Here is a 13,957-nt window from a genome sequence, read left to right as displayed (position 1 = left end):
CTTCAAAGTATACAGGCAGAATTATCAAGACAAACAGATCAAGTAGACAGATTTCAAACTGTCCAACCATTACATCCATATCCAGTCAACATCTGGGTTTCAACATCTGGGTTTTTTCAAAGCCGGGGGGGCTCTGGACAGCGGCTTCCCAGAATCCAGATCAAATCACAGAACACTTCTCAAAGTGAGCCCCAAAAACAAAGCCTCACATCAGGGCTTATATAGCCTTCTCCTGGCTCAGAGAATGTAACAACCTTCTGGACCCACTGGCCAATCAAGAAGTATCTACTGAAAAACAAGCCTCCCACCCCAGCCTCCAGGTGTGCTTTAGCCTAGGGGCAGGGAAGATCTTTAAATTTGCATTTCCATTACAGTGTCTGAGGCGAACTGGGGTCCTCCTGACTCAGGGGCCGGCGCTTTTACTCACTGTGCCACCTACCCGCCCCAAAACAACCAATTTTAATAACCATTATTGCTAATTCTGAAAGTCATCCCATTCTTAATTGTGTGATCCTTGCTTGTTCCTAGCCAATCAAGCTGGATTTCTTCATCCTAGAGATTTCCAGGATACCAGTGCAACTCACTTTAAGACAATCTCTGTTGAATAGGAAAATGTTAACAACAATAAAACAAAAATCACATACTTATATGGCAATTAGTAACTGCTGAACAAATTTTTTTTGATTGATTTATTTTCAAAAGTGCCTTTGGGCAATCATTAACACTTCCTTTACTTCTGTTTCCAGTCTCCAGTGTGTGCTGGTATGAGTGGAAAAGGAAGGCCCATGTATATAATGCTCCAACAAATGAGGAAACCAAGGTCTTGGAAGGTGAAGGAAGTTGTGTGGACCAATAGAGGATGCAAAGGCTAGATCTGAACTCAGATTGTCTGGTGCCAGATATAATGCTTTTTCTATCCTTTCTGTTTGTGGTGCCACCATTCATATGTTCTTTTAGCTGTGGTTAGTTTTTTCTCTCATCTCATATGCAATCAGTTATCATATCCTAGCAATTCTATGTCCAAAACATTTCTTACTCCATAACATCTTCTCATTCCCATTGACTCCCTAATTGTCATCCATTTGAACTTTTGGTGTCACCTTTCTCTCCATCCTCCCTTCTTAACTATTCTTCATTCAATTACCAGGATCATTTTATAAGGTCATCCTCCCATAATCCCTCATTGAATTTAAAGTTGGAAAAGAACTTAGAAATCATCAGTTCTAAGCATCTCATTTTCCAGTGAAAACCAAGAACTACTGAGAATAAATAATTTGCCTAATGTCACACAGGTTGCAAATAACAAAATTGATATTTGAACCCATATTTCTTGACCCCAAATCCAGTGTTCCTACAATTGGAACCATGCTGCCTCTTTTTCTGATGTTTAGATCTGCATATGCAACTATTCTGTGCAGAAATTTTTGGTTAATCCCTATTGCCTGAATAATGAGGAACTGGCCAATAAGAATGCGGGCCTTAGAGCATAATATTCCCTGCCTGGTTTCAGTTGAACACATGGGATCTTGGAGAGTAATCTTTTGGCCATAAATGATATAAAGATTTTTTTAAAAGGGGGGGACAGAATCTATCTGTACAAAAATATTTATAGCACTTCTTTTGTGGTGGTTATGAATTGGAAATTGAGGAGACATCCATCAGTTGGGAAATGGCTGAACAAATTGTGGTATATGATTGTAATGGAATATTATTATGTTATAAGAAATGACAAGCAGGATAATTTCAGAAAAAAATTGGATACTTACATGGACTGAAACAAGGTGAAGTAAGCAGAACCAAGAGAATGCTGTACACAGTAACAGCAATATTGTATGAAGAACTGTGAATGACTTAGCTATTTTGAGTAATACAGTGACCTAAGACAATTCCAAAGGCCTCATGATGAAAAATGCTGATCTGACTTCAGAGAAAGAACTGATGTCATCTGAATACAGAATGAAGCATACTATTTTCACTTTCTTTTTTTGTTTGTTTGTTTGAGTGTTTTTCACAAAATGACTAATATGGAAATGTTTTACATGATTACACATGTATAACCTATATCAAATTATTTACTGTCTCAGGGAGGGGGTAGTAAAGGAGGGAGGGATAGAATTTGGAACTCAAAACAAAAAAAAGCAATGAATGTTAAAAATTGTTCACATATAATTGGGGAAAAAGAAAACATTATTTAAAACTTTAAAAAGAGAAGATTTTGGTTGGATTCAGAGACAGAGGGACTGCTGACAAAGTTGGAATTGAATTCTCATAGAAAGGGACCGATATGGGGAGATTCTAAACCCAGTGTGGTAGAGCAGGCAAATGTCAGTACCAGGACACCCCCCAGCCATGTGTGTAAGTATAGCCAAGGGAACAAGCATAGCTCCAGGCAAAAAGGTAGATGCCAACCCTACAGGTACCTAAGCAAACAGGAAGCCTTTAGCTCCCAGACCTCCAGGTACATCAGCATAGCCTAAGGTAACAGGAAGCCTCCAGTGCCCAGATCATCATATACTTCAGAGTAACCCAGGGAAAAGTAGAATCACCCCACCAGCCTTAGCACATGCCAGATACTAGCACTAGGATTCCAGCTCAGCACCAGGTGAACTGCCAGACCCCACAGCCTCTATCAGTGCCAGCCTATCTCCCATTCCCCTCAGCACATACCAGCCATGAGAATCCCCTGTGAACCTCAGGGCAACATCAGTGCAGCACCAGGTAAACAGCCAGGGCCTGCAGCCCCTGGCACAAGGGGCCTGAGACGGTGCTCCTTCTTTGCCAGGAGAAAAGCTCAAATTTAAAAGAAAGGAAAGTGGCAAAAAAAGATGAGCAAAAAGCAACAACAAAAAAAGAATCTAGCCATAGGAAGTTATGGTGACAGGGAAGATCAAAACATAAACTCAGAAGAGGACAATGATGCCAAAACACCTGTGGGCAAAACCTCAAAGAAAAATGGAAAGTGGTCTCAAGCACAGAGAGAACTCATGGAAAAGCTCAAAAAGGAGTTTATAAATCACATAAGAGAGATAGAAGAAAAATTGGGAAAAGAAATGAGAGTGATGCAAGAGAATTATGAAAAAAGAATCAACAACTTTGAGAACAGAAAACAATTGCTTAAAAAGTAGAATTGTCCACATGGAAAAGAAGATACAAAAACCTACTGAAGAAAGCAACTCTTTAGGGGCGGCCAGGTGGCTCAGCGAGTAAGAGCACTGGCTCCAGTGTCGGGATGACCTGGATCAAATCCGGGCTCAGGTACTCAGCACCACACCCAGAAATAACTGGCCATGTAACCTTGAGCAAGTTACTTAACCCGGATTGATTAATAAAAAAAAAAAAAGAAAGCAACTCTTTAAAAAGTACAGTTGGTTGTTATTATTTGTCCTTTGTTCTAGAAGAAGACCATGATATCAGGGAGGTGATGCCATGACATGCAAGTGAATTGGGTTTGAGGGAGGGAGGGCTGGGCAAAGTCACCAGCCTCACTTTCTCCTCTGGAGTTTTCTGGGTCTAGTAACCAGATATAGATCAAGATGACTGGAGAGGACCCTGGGTACAGTGGGATACCTGGTCTTTTTTTTTTTTTAATCAATTGGGGTTAAGTAACTTGCCCAAGTTTACAGGGCCAGTTTTGTGTATGTGTGTGTGTGTGTGTGTGTGTGTGTTAAGTATCTGAGGTCAGAACCGATCCCTGGTCCTCCCAACTCCGGGCCAGCACTCTTACTTACTGTGCCACCTACCCACTCTGATACCTGGTCTTTTTACACCAAGGTCTTTAGCAGTTCTCAGTTTGACTGAGGCAATGTCTATTCAGTGATTAAGGCTAGGTAGGAAATGAGGCAGAGAGAGGTGGAGGCCAAGTTGGCAGAGTAAAGGCCCGGACTCACTTGAGCTTTCCCCCAAACACCTATAAAAATGACCCTAAAATTCTAGAGCAGCAGAACCCACAAAAGGATAAAGTGAAACACATTTTCAGCCCAAGACCACTTGGAAGATCAGCAGGAAAGGTCTGATGTATCAGGGTGAGAGAGGAGCACAGCCCAGTGCAGACAGTGTTCGCACCCAGAGTAGGCCTTGGGGCCACTGAATCACTGGTAGTAGTGGCGGTTTCCAGACCTCTCAGCCCACAGACACCAAAGACAGCTTGGAAGGACAGCAGGAAAGGTCGGTCTCACTTGAGTGATAATGGAGCACAGTCCAGTGCAGGCTGCATCAGCACAGCTCCGGCCCCAGCTGTCACCCCAAGGCCTGTTCCTGGATCAGCAGCAGCTACTTCTAGAACCCACTGAAGAAAGCAACTCCTTAAAAAGTACAAAGGAGATCAAACAGTTGGTCAGAAGGAGAATACAGGGATCTTTTTGCTATACTGAGGCAGGACTCAGTTGCTTTGCCCATACTCAGGTCTGGGTTGCAGTCCTGGGTGGCAGTCCCAGGGAGAGGATAGCAAAGCTTGTAATAGCACTTCGGGGGGACCCTTCTCACAGGTACAGGGCAGAAAGAGTGCTTGTGGTCCCTCACAAACCAGAGCACACACCAGGAGAGTAGTAAACACCTCTCCTTAGTGCAGACCACCTTGGAAGAACTGAAAACTTACAGGTCTCTAGCAGTATCTTTGAAAACAGCAGCATAAAACTCCTGAAGCTTGGGGCAGTGTGCATTTCATCCTGGAAAAAGAGCCCTACTTTAATAAAGAATTAAAAGCCAAGTAATAGTCTGGGAAAATGAGCAAACAATGGAAAAAACTCTGACTATAGAAAGTTACTATGGTGACAAGGAAGATCAGAACACACACTCAGAAGAAGACAAATTCAAAGCTCCTACATCCAAAGCTTCCAAGAAAAATATGAATTGAGTTCAGGCCATGGAAGAGTTCAAAAAGAATTTTGAAAATCAAGTAAGAGAGGTAGAGGAAAAATTGGGAAGAGAGGTGATGGTGATACTAGAAAATCATGAAAAAAAGAGTCAATAGCTTGGTAAAGGAGACACAAAAAAATACTGAAGAAAATAACACCTTAAGAAACAGACTAGGACAAATGGTACAAAAGGTACAAAAAAGGCAATGAGGAGAAGAATGCCCTGAAAAGCAGAATTGGTCAAATGGAAAAAGAGATCCAAAGGCTCACTGAATAAAATAATTCCTTCAAAATTAGAATGGAATGGTCCAAGACAAGTATAAAGGACTTAGGAAGGAAAATATTATCCACATCCAGATAAAGAACTGATGGACTCAGAATGCAGATCAAAGCATATTTTTCAGTTTATTCTTTTTTGTAGTTTTTTTCCCCTTTTGATCTGTTTCTTCTTTCATGACTATAACTAATACAGAAATGTTTTACATTATAACACATGTATAACTTATATCAAATTGCCTACCATTTTAAAAAGAAGGGAGGGGAGGGATGGAGAAAAATTTGGAACTCAGAATCTTATAAAAATGAGTGCTAAAAATTATCTTGACACATAATTCAGAAAAATGTACTATTCATAAGAAGAAAGTGGTTCTTCACTTGGTCCTTTTTGCCATTCTCTTGTCTCTGGCAGAGCCTCCAGGATGGGACAGGGATATGAGCTGTGCCTACCTTGTCTCCCTACCAGGGTCCTATGTCTTCCTTTGCTCATGGTGGCTGTTGCTGTTGGGTTTGTTCTTTCCTGATGATAGGTGAATGAATATTCAGAGATGTAATGGACCAGTTACTATCTCATGAGATGAGAAAAATAGAAAGAGACACCAGGGGTCCCCTCAGTAAAAGGAGTTGGGAACAGAGAACACCAAAGTTGGTATTGCTGTTTAGCAGCTCTCATGCTCTATTTCTCTTTCTCTTCTTTCCCACATCCTATCAGTTGCTAAGTCCTATTGTTTCTACCTTTATAGACTCTATTGTGTATGTACCCTCTTCTCTCACACTGCCAGTCACCACTCTGGTGTGGGCCTTTGTCACCTCATACCTGGACTGTGGCAGTAGTCTTCAAGTTGGTCTCCCTGCTTCAAATCTTCCCCCACTCCATTCTGTCCTCCATTCAGCTATTAAATTGATCCTCCTAAAGGACAGGTCTAACCATGTCTTCACTGCTCCTCATTCCCATCCCCCTATTTAGTAAACTTCAGTGACTCCTTATTGCCTCCAGGATCTTTTGCTTGGCTTTCAAATCCTTACTAACCTGGCCCCCTCCAACCTTCCCACTCTTTTTTTTTTTTATTTTGGAGGGCAGTTGGGGTTAAGTGACTTGCCCAAGGTCACATGGCTAGTAAGTTTGTCAAATGTCTGAGGCTGTATTTGAACTCAGGTCCTCCTGAATCCAGGGCTGGTGCTCTATTCACTGCACCACCTAGCTGCCCCCAACCTTTTCACTCTTATACTACATACATCTTACCCTCCTGTGCCATTGTACTGTTTGATTCAGTGACCCTGGCTTCCTGGCATTTCCCCATTCCAAGTCTTTTCTTTGGCAGCCCCCCATTCCTGGGACTCTCTCTTTTTTTCATCTCTCCCTCCAGGCCTTCTGGACTTCCTTCTGGTCCCAATTAAAATTTCATCTTCTACCAAGGCCTTTCAAAAGCCCCCTGAATGCTGGAGCCTTCTGTCTGTTGATTATCTCCACTTTATCCTGTCTGTATTTTATTTGCACAAAGTTGTTTTCGTATTATCTCTCTCATTAGACTGTGAGTTCCTTGAAGGGAGGGACTGTTTTTGCCTTTATTGTATCTCTAGTATTTAGCATAATGACTTGCAAGCAGTAAGTACTTAATAAATACTTATTCACTTGACTTACTATCCAGTTCTGAGTCTTGACCTAGTCCAATGGTGAATTTACACTGTCTTGCAAGAAGCTGACCCAGCTGAGCAAGAGAGTGACTCTATCTATTGAATTTGTTGGGGACTCTGTGTGTGTGTAGGGAGAAAAGGACCCCTAGGGTCAGGACTTTTCTCCTGGTCCCCTGTATTCCCTATCTCAGTTCCCCATAACATTTATGCCTCAAGTTTGAGACCTATCTCCCAAAGGACTGAGTTCATACAGAGGAGAGAATATGCTCCCAGTTTGAGGGATGTTTTCATAACTTTTGTCCCTACTATACCTTCTTGGTAAATATCCTTTAATAAAAAATTAATTGGTATCTACTGGTTAATTGATACTGGTGGGAAACACACACTAGATGAAGAATTGTGAGTAATAGTATTAGAAGACCTCATTCTCTTAAAGTCAACCAGAGAACTCTCAGGGGAGTAGTCAACTGTCTTCTGTGAACCAAATTGCTAGTTTGAGTGGAGACTGGGAGAGTAAACCCTGAGGGGGTGCTATACCTATGAAGAAAAGTTCAGGCTCTTCTACCTGTCAGTCAGTCTCCATAGTCTAATGTTACCCTACCTTTCTAGATCTATTATATACTTCTCTCTTTTACATAATATGTGTTCCATTCCAACTTCCTTCCATCTCCCTCCCCAACAAAATACAGGTTACAATATTTTTACACACACATATTGCTCACACAGTTCCCTAAGCTTGGAATTCCTTTTCCATTTCTCTTCAACAATTGAATTCCTACTCATACTTTAAAGGTGAATTCACATGAAACTTCCTGCAGGAAGCCTTCTCTAATCCCATGGGGTCATTGCAACTCACTCATTTGCTGTGTAGAGGGCATACCTTGGAGATATTTGGGTTTAATTCCAGGCCACCACAATAAAATGAATATTGCAATGAATCAAATCACATTAATTTTTTGGTTTTCCAGTGTACATAAGAGATGTTTATACTATATATATATATACAATATACTATATTGTAGTCTATTAAGTGTGCAATAGTTATAGTGCAATATATATGTATACATATATATATAGTCTTAAAAAACAACATACATACCTTAATTAAAAAAAACTTTATTGCAAAAATAAATTATAACCATTATCTAAGCCTTGAGTGAATTGTAATCTTTTTACTGGTGGAGGGTCTTCCCTCAATGTTGATGGCTGCTGACTCATCAGGGTGGTAGTTGCAGAAGGTTGGGGTGACTGTGACAATTAAAATAAGATAGCAATGAAATTTGCTACATTGATTAACTCTTCCTTTCCTTCAAACACTTGGAAGCCATTGCAGGATTATTAATTGACCTAATTTAAGTATTATTGTGTCTCAAAGAATAGGGAAGTCAGAGAAAAGGGAGAGAAATAAATAGTTGGTCAGTGGAGCAGTCAGAACACATGCATTTATTGATTAAGTTTGCCATCTTGTAAGGGCACAGGTTCATGGTACCCCAAAACAATTACAATAGTAACATCGAAGATCACTGATCCTTTCCTTCCTCTTTCTTCTCTTCCTCCTCCAGGTCTGGAGATTGGGCACCATATATCATGCTCTAGGGGCAAGCGCAGACTCTGAGAATGAGCTCCTTGCTATCTCCTAGTTTGCCTGTACCTGGTTGGGCTGTCCTTTGCACTGTCTTCACCTATTCTCAACTGAATTTGCCTCTGGCACAAGAAATCTCAGTTACATTTCTGATAGTAAGGGGTCTGCTTTGATGTACAATAATCAAATTGAGGACCTCGTGTTCCATTAAGGATGATGTCCAATTTCACCATGAGAAAGTGTTCTTGTTTCCAAATGTTTAATAAAAATGGTATATGAATGATAATTCTAGCTTGCTGAATTTAGGATGTTGAACCAAGTCCAACACAATCTTCTGGTAAATGTGGTTAATGCACGCTAAGTGCTGCTTGTCTGATGATCTACATGTACCAACTTGGCCTGGTTTCTTATTCCCTTGTAGCCTCAGTTTTCCTTTTTTCATTTGTCTGCTTGACAAGTAAAATGCACTTTAGAAAGCTAATGGCTAATCATACAAGGGTGGCAGGAAGGAAAAGGAACAGTTGCCACTAAATTTTAAAAATGAAATTATCAAAAACATCACCATTCCCCATCTTTGTCTGTTGAGATTCCATATGCCTCTCTAGGAAGGAGGGACTATTATTATTCTCATTTTGCAGATGAGGAAAATAAGGCAGAAAGTAGATAAATGACTTGCCTGGGGTCACACAGCTAGTAAGTATCTGAGGCCATATTTGAACTTGTCTTCCTGATTTCAGTTCTAGTGTCCCATCCTCTGTGACACCTCTCTGTTCTGGTGTAATATTAAGGGAATTTGAAGATCTTCCCTGTCCCTTAATAGATCCATGTGACCTGCTTTGAGCTCTGGCCCAGCCCACAGCTTGACTCTCATGGAACCCATGGTGGGAGGACCTTGCTGAATGTTTGGAAAGAGTTGAGGCAGAGCAGCTAGCATGAGTGAGAGGAGGAATTTTGCCTAGGGGAGCTTGTTTGTGAGGAGGCCTAACAGAGGGAAGGCTTTTTCATCTGGTGTGGGTGATGTCAGTGCTCCCTGCATTGGTGATGTGTATAAACTTCTTTGTTACCATGGAATTGACTTTCTGGTATCTGAATAAATATCTTGATTTCATCTTTGAGGAAGTGAATTTGTTATATTTTGCAATTCAATCCTGGAAATGCATCTGCATATTCACAGCAGCTGCTATGGGTATTGCATTGGTGATATACTGGTTAAGTTACATTTAGGGGAACTGTCATCAGTTCTGGGTACTTCTTTTTAGATAGGATATTGATAAGCTATAGAATGTCTAGGAGAGGGCAACCAGAAGATTCATGTCAACTGAGGACTAGTTGAAAAACATAGGCATATTCAGCCTTTGAAGACCTGCCTTGGTGGGAAGGAGGAATAGGACATGACAGTGATTTCAAGTACTTGAAGGGCTTCCTCATGGAAAAGAGAATCTAGGTTTTCTGTTTGGCTTCAAAGAACAGTACCATCTGCCATGAGTGGAAGATGCAAAAAAGCAGATTTAAGTTTGACACAAGGTAAAAATTTCTGAACAATCAAAGTTGTCTCAAAGTGACACGGACTGTTCCTAGAGGTGAAGGCTTCCTCCTTCTTTGAGATTTTTAAGCAAACACAAAATGACCACTTGTGGAGATGCTGTTAAGGAGGTTCTTGTTCAGCTATTGACTGGGTAAGATGCCCTTTCAATGCTAAGATTCTGTAATTTGATCTCAGCAGGTTCTCAAAAAGCATTTGTTCAATGGAGTTGAATTAACAGGGATCATGCACTCAAAATGATTGCTTTTCTTCATCAAAACTGATGCCAGTTTCTTCTAGTGAATGTAATAATGATAATAAAAGCCACTAGCATCTATGGAGCATTTTGAAGTTTGCAAAGTGCTTTCTTTACATGTGTTACAGCAGCTGCTGACGCAGAATGCTAGAATCAGGAAGACCTGAGTTAAAATTTGGCCTTAGACACTTACTAACTGTGTGACTCTCAGCAAGTCATTTAACCTCTATTTGCCCAGTTTCTTCATCTGTAAAATGAGAATGATAATAGTATCTATTTCCCAAGGTTTTTGTGAGGATCAAAGGAGTAAAAAAGAGCTTAGTACAATGACTAGCACACAGTAGGTGCTATACAAATTTTAGATATTATTATTACCTCATTTGATCTTATAAAAACCCTGTCACTCAGTCACCTAGCTCTTATTAAACACCTACTTTGTGCCAGGTGCTGTGCTAAGTGCTGGGGATGCAAAGAAAAGCAGAAATAATCCTTGTACTCAAGAAATTCAGTATTTAATGGGGGTGAAAACATGAAAGCAACTTTGAGCTATCTAGCTACCTATCCACATATATACATATATATGTATATATACATGTGTATGTATATATATATATTTATATATACACACATACACACACTGGATAAATTGGCACATAGTAGGTACTTAATAAATGTTTATTGATAATCAACAGAGGGAAAGGATTAGAATTAAGAATGGGGGGGGAGGGGCGCAGCTAGGTGGTGCAGTGAGTAAAGAGCTGACCCAGGAGTCAGGAGGACCAGAGTTTGGTTCAGGCCTCAAACACTTAACACCCACACAAAAAAACTAGCCGTGTAACCTTGGGCAAGTTACTTAACCTCAATTGCCCTCCAAAAAAAAAAAAAGGCAAAAAAAAAAAAGAATTGGGAAAAACTTCCTGTAGAAGGTACGATTTTAGCTGATACCCGAAAGAAACCAATAGGCAGAGGTGAAGGAGAAGAGAACTGTAGGCAGGGGAAACAACCAGTGAAAATGTACAGTCAAGAGAGAGAGTGTCTTGTTCAAGGACTAGCAAGGAGGCCAGTGTCACTGGCTCCCAGATTATATGGGAGGAAAGTAGGGTGCAAGAAGACTGGAAATGTGAGGGAGGACAGGTTATTAAGAGTTTTGAAAGCCAAGTAGAGGTATTTTGTATTTGATCCTGAAAGTGATAGGGAGCCAATGGAGTTCATTGGATATGGGAGTAATATGGTAATATGCCTTTTTTAACTAAAAGTTTTCTCTTCAATATGAATTATTTTCTATGAATTAAAGTATCCTCTCCTTGTGAATACTTTTGCCTATAAAAGCTTTCCTAGATTTAGTGTATTCAAAAGGTTTCTCAGTCATTTTTTAGTAAGGTGTACAAAACTAAAGGTATCCTATAGGAAGATCAGTTTGGCAGCTGAATGGAGAATGTATTGGATTGGGGAAAGATTTGAGGCAGGGAGATCAATCAGAAGGCTATTACAAAAGTCCAGGTGTAGGACCTGTACCAGGGTGTTGGCAGTTTCAGAGGAGAGGAGGGGGTGTATACTTTGTGAGGTAAACGCTATTATCTCCATTTTACATATGAGGTAAATGATTCTGAGAGAGGTTAAAGGTCATACAGCCAGTAAATGTCTTAGGCAAGGTTTGAACCTCAGCTCTTCCTGACTACAAGTCCACTGCTATCCACTGGACCATCTAATTATCTCTAACATCTGTGTTTTTTCCTCACATAAGGATGAATCTTTTTTGGACAGTTCTAGTGCCTTCAAGACTTTTAGACTATTTCTTTCCGTTCTAGGCTCCACAAACAATGTTTTTACTTTCCATTTATAGAAGTATAGAGATGAGACAGACCTCAGAATATCATTAGATCTGTCCCTCTGTTTCCAGGAACATACCCAAGGCAGATGCTGCTTCTTCCTATTTTTAAAGATCTCAGTACAACTTCTCTTTGTAGTCTATATTTTTGTATCATCATTCTTATGGGTGGAAAATGCTTCCTTTTATCAACACCAGTGTTCTCTTTTCTTGTAATTCATGATGAATTACAAATTCATACTCTACTCTGTGAAATTAAAGAATAAATAGTCAGCATGCATCACACAATCACATTTTGGATGTAGTAAAAATCATCCCTCTTGAATGTGATTTAAAACAAATAAAAAATTGCCCTTTCCTCCCCCTACCCTACAAGAAAGAAATCAGGTGTTGATCAGTAGCCCCAACCCCAGGATTACCTATTTCATCTCTAGATCATATCTTCTGCTTTGTTCATGAGAATATCTTATGGGACAGAATTAGAAGGCTGGCTGAAATCCGAGTTTATATCAAATGTTAAGCCCTATCTCTTTTTCGTAGAAAGAAATTAAATTGGATGGGCATGACTTCTTTTTCACAGAGCCATGCTGGTTGTTATCCACTGTGGTTATAAATTAATTGATTGTTTGATGAATTGTCCTGTGAGTGGTTTCTTTCCACTTGTCCACATTAATTACTAAAGATGATTTGTGCTGAGATGAGGCATAAAAACACCTTATAAAGGATGCATATGAAAGGAAAAGGAGGTAGGCTGGTCACATTGTGAGAATCAAAGACAAGATGCATGGTATCTTTGAGATTTTTTTTTTAAGTTGAGAGGAAGGTCACCAGTATGTTGAGTGGAGGATTAATGGAAAGTCATGGACAACAACCATTCTGGAAAACTATTTGGAACTATGCTAGAAAATTACCTAAACTGTTCATACTCTTTGATTCAGTGATCCCACTAGCTAAGAAAGTCAAAGATAAAGGGTAATATCCCCCATATACAAAAAAATATGCAAAGCTGTTATAGGAAAGTAAATTTTTAAGATCTTCCCTGCCCCTAAGTTAAGTGCACCTGGAGCCTGTGGTGGGAAGCTTGTTTTTCAGGAACGCCCATACCTTGGTGCTTTGTTATTGGGCAGTGGGTCAAGAGGGTTATTACATTCTCTGACCCAGGAGAAGGCTATATAATCCCTGATGTTAGACTTTATTTTGGGGCTCACTTTGAGAAGTGTTGTATGATTTGACCAGATGAGACTCTGGGCAGCCATTGAGATCCCCCTGGCTTTGAAAAACCCAGATGTTGATGTTTCCCTCTCTGGTAACTGTGATTTGGTATGGATGTAATGGTTGGACAGCTGGAGGCCTGTCTGCTTGAAATGTTTCTGTCTGTATAATCTGAAGTTTGGGGTGCTGACCTTTTTCCCCTGAACTAGGCAAATGATATGTTTGATTGATTAAAGCAAGATTGTTAACCCATTTTGAGTTGCTTTCCTTTAGAAAAGCAGATCTAAGAACCTGTGTTGGCAGCTATCCTGGGTATGCTGGGGTGCTTACTGCTACAAAAGCAAAAACAAAAAACCTGGAAAGTGAATGCTCATCAATTCGGAAATGACTGAGCAAATCATGATTATAGGATTGGAATGGAATCTTATTGTGTCACAGGAAACAGCAAATATGAAGAATTCAGAGAAACTTGGGAAGACTTGTGTGAAGTGATGCACATCAAAGTAAGAAGAACCAAGAGAATGTACACAATGACCACACTGTAAAGGAAAACAGCACTAAAACCAAGATTCACCAAGTACCATGTTAAACATTTTTGCTAGGATTGTCCTTTCTCTTTATTAAGGTCTGTTGTTGGGGCTAATGGAGCCTTTCTGACTACTGTCCCCTCTCCCTATGGACCAGGACTGATACTTCCACACTAGGGCAATTCACTAATTCACCTTCCCAGGCTCCCCCTCCCTCCTCTTTCTCTCTCCATTCCCCCTTACCTCTACCCCACTCTGTCCCCATT

The sequence above is a fragment of the Petaurus breviceps genome, unplaced genomic scaffold (genome assembly GCF_028583685.1).
Source record: "Petaurus breviceps papuanus isolate PSGF00001 unplaced genomic scaffold, PetGlider_PUasm1.0 90919, whole genome shotgun sequence".
NCBI classification, from domain to species: domain Eukaryota; kingdom Metazoa; phylum Chordata; class Mammalia; order Diprotodontia; family Petauridae; genus Petaurus; species Petaurus breviceps.
The sequence above is the reverse complement of the archived record's forward strand: the minus strand, read 5'-3'. Positions refer to the sequence as shown.